A 6000-nucleotide genomic window follows, 5' to 3' on the forward strand; every position below is an offset into this window, starting at 1 on the left:
TATCTCTATATTTGTCACCTATGTATATATACTGTCATCTATCTCTATATCTAATCTATCATCCATCTCTATATCTATTTATCTATCTCTATATCTACCTATCATCTATGTATCTGCCTCTATATTTGTTTATTATCTATCTATCTACCCATATCATTATCATCATCATCATCATTATCTCTCTGTACATATATAGTTAAACGCTTATTTACCTGTTGGGTGTGAGTACCTGTGTCATGGTGCATGTGTGGAGATCAGGAGATAACCTGTTGGAGTTGGTTCTCTCTTTCCACCCAGTGGGTCCTGGGAATCTACCTCAAGTCATCAGACTTGGCAGCATGTAGCACCTTCACCTGCTGAGGCATCCTGCTGGCTTTGTGGTGTTTTTATTCTATAAAGCGGCACAGATAGATGAACAGTTATACAAGTTCATACTCGTTGGCTTTTTCCTCCAGGCAGTTTTGTGCTTCAGCCTTTCTTTAGGTAGACAGGTCCACCCACTATCTTTTAATTTTGGGCAATAATCTCTCAGGGCTTGGGTATTACTTGATTCACAAAGTAAAATTTCATTAGCGGCTTAAGATACTTCTTAATCAAGCCTACATTTTAATAGGATTAAAGACACACAATTAGCCAGCAAATACAGGATTTTTTTTTTCTTTTAAACTTTCAAAATAATTGGTATGGATGAGAGCCTTTACCGGCTAGTCCCCTTGTTTGAGATGTAGCTGAGTGCTGCTCACACGACAGAGCATGTCTCCACATGGTGTGGTTGAGCTTGTTCTGTGTGTTAGTTAAGAAGACACTTTGAGGAAGAGTTTTGCAATGAACATGCTTGCTTGTCAGCATTTCCCAGCAGGCTTTTGAGTGTATGAGAAATGCTTACATGCATGCCCATCTGTCCCGTACATTTCTTGTGGAGTGATAAAGCAGGGAACTTGTCACACATTGAGCTCATCTCTTGTCCCTGTAGCTCAGTGGTGAAAAGCAGGACAAAGTCTCCTCTGGCATCTTCCAAGGTGCTTCCGCTTCCTGCCGTGTTTCATGCTATCTAGCACAGGCAAATATTTTATTACAGGATGAGGTCATGTTAGGTCCTTAGTCGTACATTGCTACAGTCTATCACAATTATATTCTATTGTTAGCTTTACAGACTATAAACATTCAGAATCCAGTTCCTCTTTTTCCACCCTGTTTTTCTCAGTAGCCACAGTGAGGATCATGGTTTGTGTTTGCCCTTGTTTTTTCTTTTTTATTAAAGGGTAGTTAGCTGGACAAGGACTTATGTTTCCTAACTTTCCCCTTCCTCTTTGTGACAATAAGCCAATCACATTAGAGGGTGGAGTTGAGCCCCTAGAATGGGGTTGAAACACAGTTACCAGTGGCTGGAGGGGTGAAAGACCCGCCTTTGCATTACTATCACAGTTGGAGTTCGCTAATGCCTCCCCAGGCCCCTTGTAAGAAACATTTCATTTGTAGAGGTACTTTCTCTTTCCACCTTCCTTTGTGGCACACTAAGGCTATTTCTAACATCATGAGCCTTGGATTAAAACTTGTACCAAAAAAACGACACTCTTGTGCACCAGGCCCACGTAGATACAAACTTACTTTCCCATCTAACTCCTGGAAGAGAGATCTTTGTTGGGACCTATAGAAAAAAAAACGAAAAACAAAGGTTAGAGAGAGGAGCCCCTGCTCTGGTTGATGTCTGATTGAACTCCCAGAAGGCCATGGGTTCCAGCACAATGAATACTTGTGCAGTGAGGACCGCCAAAGGAGAGACTATAATCCTTTCATACAACTTCTTAAAATAAGAATGTTAAAACACCTCAAAAAAGCCAAAACAACAAAACAAAAACAACAAATAAGAATGTTAAAACACCTCAAAAACCCCAAAAAACCAAACAACAACAACAACAAAAGCATGTTAAAACACCAACAGATCTTCATTGAGGCCTAAGTGTGTGTGATCAAATGTGGCTTTCTCCTTGTTCAGATGCAAACCTGCAGTTTTCTAGGAATCTTAAACAAACTTCTGTTGGAGGAAGGTTTTGTGCACTGTGTATTCAGATGTTGATTTCTGTGCCTAGACATCTGGTATGCTCCTGACTGGCTCAGCCATGCTTCTTCCTTCCTTCCTTCCTTCTTTCCTTCCTTCCTTCCTTCCTTCCTTCCTTCCTTCCTTCCTTTCCTTTCTTCCTCCCTCCCTCCCCCCCTCTCTCTTTTCAAATGGTAGTTAGCTGGACAAGAATTTACATTTCCCAACATTCCCCCTCCTCTCATGACAATTAGCCAATCATATCAGATGGTGGAGTTGAGCCCTTATCAATGGGGTTGAAACACATTTATCACTTGCTGAGTGGAGGATGGCATTGGTCAAGCATCCCTGGTCTTTATGTTATGTAAAAATTTTCCATCACCTGTGATTGGTTAATAAAAGAGAGAGCAGCTGTGAAGATACCCATGGACCAGAGCAAGCCAAGGCAAGACACAGATGCAGGTAAAGGACCGTTTGACTAGGCAGTAGCTGCCTAGTCGGGCCTAGCTCTTAGTGCTTGCAGCTTATTAATAAAAACACTGGGTTTCTGTGTCTTTATTTGGGAGCTAAAATGGGCTACATCAGGTTAGAAATGCCCTGAAGGTATTTGGGAGCAAAAGGGGCATAGAAACCCTCCAAGAATTACATTTACAAAATCCTGTTCACAGTACAAAGTTTGTCTTAGTCCTGTTGCTTAACCTTTGTGACCTGTGGGTTCACCTTATATGATTTTGATTCTCTGTAAAGCACCCCAGGATTCACCCTATGTGCCATTTACCAAAGGCAGGATTCTTAGCAACTGTTTGAGATAGAGCTAGAGAGAACCCTGAGTCCCGGGAGTGGCTACTGATAAGAAACTTTCAGAGTCACTCTAGCTTTGATTATTTGTTTTTTGTTGTTATTGTTGTTGTCTTATTTTCGAGACAGGGTTTCTCTGTGTAGCCCTGGCTGTCCTGGAGCTCACTTTGTAGACCAGGCTGGCCTCGAACTCAGAAATCCACCTGCCTCTGCCTCCCAAGTGCTGGGGTTAAAGGCGTGTGTTACCACCGCCCGGCTTCATTCTAGCTTTGAAAGTCTGTGCCTGTGCTTGGACATGTGCAGTTCTTTCTACTTAAATCTATGTTAAAAATATCTTTTTTTTTGGAGCTGGAGAGATGGCTCAGTGGTTAAAATTACTGAGTGTTCTCCCAGAGGTCCTGAGTTCAGTTCCCAGCAACCACATGGTGGCTCACAACCACCCGTAATGAGATTGGATGCCCTCTTCTGGTGTGTCTGAAGACAACTACAGTGAAATACACTTGAGTGAGTGGGGCCGGAGAGCAGCCACACACATGATGGGGGCTCATGGCCATCTGTACAGCTACAGTGTACTCATACACATAAAAAATAAGTTAAAAAATAAATCTTTAAAAAATTTTTTTGTGAGCTGGGCAGTGGTGGCGCACACCTTTAACCCCAGTACTTGGGAGGCAGAGGCAGGCGGATTTCTGAGTTTGAGACCAGCCTGGTCTACAGAGTGAGTTCCAGGACAGCCAAGGCTACCCAGAGAAACCCTGTCTCGAAAAAACAAAAAACAAACAAACAAAAAAAAAATTGTGTGCTGTGTGTTTATATTTAGCTGTCCATTCTGTGTGTGTGTGTGTGTGTGTGTGTGTGTGTGTGTGTTAGAATGTGTGCCTGTGATGTGGAGGTCAAGGGTTAATGCTGGGTGTCTTTCTCTAATGTACCCTTAATCTTAGTTATTTGAGACAAGATCACCCACACCACACGAAGCCCATGGACTGGACAAGGCTAACTGGTCAGTAAGCCTCAAGGATCCGCCCATCTCTATCTCCCCAGGGTTGGGTTATAAGCTACATGTGTCTGTGCCGACTTTCAGCCTTTTCTGAGGGTGTGTGGATCCATTTCAGGTCCTTGTGCTTTACCAGCTGATGCTGAAGCTGTAGAAACTGCTCTGATTTAAAGGAGGAGGTCAGAAGTGTCACAAGAAACAGGCTTCAGGGGCAATGATTTATTGTTTTGTACTGGAAATTGAAGCTAGGACCTTAGGCATGTTAAGTGGGTGCATCTGTCATGAAAATATATTTTCACTATATAGTTTTTCTATCTCTCTATGTATCATGTATCACCTATGACTCTGTCATTTATCTATTATCTCTCAATCAATCTTTCATCTATGTACTTACATTTTTTTTTCAAGACAGGGTTTCTCTGTGTATCCCTGGCTGTCCTGGAACTCACTCTGTAGACCAGGCTGGCCTCGAACTCAGAAATCCAGCTGCCTCTGCCTCCCAAGTGCTGGGATTAAAGGTGTGTGCCATCATTGCCCGGCTAACTACTTACATTTTGTTGTAAGAATAAGAAAAGACTAAATAGGGTTAAAAAAAATTAAAATAAGAGTAGTTTTTCTTTCTGTTAAAAACAAGGGAAGAGCCGGGCGATGGTGGCTCACGCCTTTAATCCCAGCACTTGGGAGGCAGAGACAGGCAGACTTCTGAGTTCGAGGCCAGCCTGGTCTACAGAGTGAGTTCCAGGACAGCCAGGGATACCCAGAGAAACCCTGTCTCGAAAAACCAAAAAAAGAAAAAAAAAAAAAAAGAAAAAACCAAGGGAAGAGTAGTTCCCCCAACTCTCAGATTAACTGCACATGCACACACATAAGCACACACTCATGCACATGCATAAGCATACAACACACACACACATCATCATCATCATCATCAACAACAGTAACAAGGGAAGAAGTGCGCATGGGTACATGGCTGTAATTCCAGTAGCACTTGGGAGGCTGAGGCAGGAGGCTCTAGTCTGAAGATTATCAAAGACTACATAGCAAGACCTCTCAAAACAAACAAAATCAAGGAGCCATCGTCCCCTCTACTTCTTTTAACTTGATCTCTTACACATGCTTTTGTAAATTCTTTCTTGAGCTTTTTGAAGTGTTAGTCTTTTGAAAAATCTGACATGCCGGGCTGGGATTAAAGGCGTGCATTACCACTGCCTGGTGCAGCTTGATTTTAATAGCAGGAAATACTTCCCTTTTTTTTGTTTTTTTGTCTTGTTTTTCTGTTTGTTTGATTGATTTTTTTTGAGACAGGGTTTGTGTGTGTGTGTATGTGTGTTTAGCCCTGGCTGTCCTGGAACTCACACTGTAGACCAGGCTGGCCTCAGACTCACAGAGATCTGCCTGCCTCTGCCTCCTGCGTGTTAAGATCAGAAGTGTGCACAATCACTCCTAGCTAGGAAATGCCTTTTTTAAGGACCTGGAAACTATCTCTTTGGGATATAAATATCCAAAAGATACTAAGCAGGTACAAAAAAAAAAAAAACCCTAATGTCCTTGGGTTCCTTGTTTCTGAACTACCTCCTGTTATAAAGGTAGGAGAAGTTTGCTTGTTCTGTGTTTAAAGCCTATTAAATGAGGCAGTCATCACCCTAATTACCAATATCTGGGATAACTCTGTGTGGCAAATGGTTCATCAAATCATCTTACTAGAGAATTAGTCACTGCTTATTTTGAGAACACAACCTTGTAGGTTGTATCTGATTGACTGTCTAACATGTTAACTTGTGCTCTGTGCTTGTGAACTCTTAGTGAATCATTTGCCACACACATCATGTTTATTGGATAATAAAATGTGTTTTCTCTTTTGTGGAGAATCTTATTTTCACAGTGGGTTCTTGGGGGGGGATATTAGTATTTTATGCTATAAGTGATTTATTTGAAATATCTAACACTTCCCCTTTGTAGTTTAACTTCCAGATGGGGCACTTTAAGATTTACTTATTTTTAAAATATGTGTATGCGTGTCTGAGTGTAGGTTTGCACAAATGAGTGTAGATGCCAGAAGAGGGTGCTGGTCTGCCTGGAGCTGGAGGCAGTTATCCACTCAATGCATGGATTTTAAAGGTGAGTCACCACTCTGTCTCATACAGTATTATTTTAAACAGAAGGAAGAGAG

Source organism: Mastomys coucha, unplaced genomic scaffold (assembly GCF_008632895.1).
Source record: "Mastomys coucha isolate ucsf_1 unplaced genomic scaffold, UCSF_Mcou_1 pScaffold5, whole genome shotgun sequence".
NCBI lineage: Eukaryota > Metazoa > Chordata > Mammalia > Rodentia > Muridae > Mastomys > Mastomys coucha.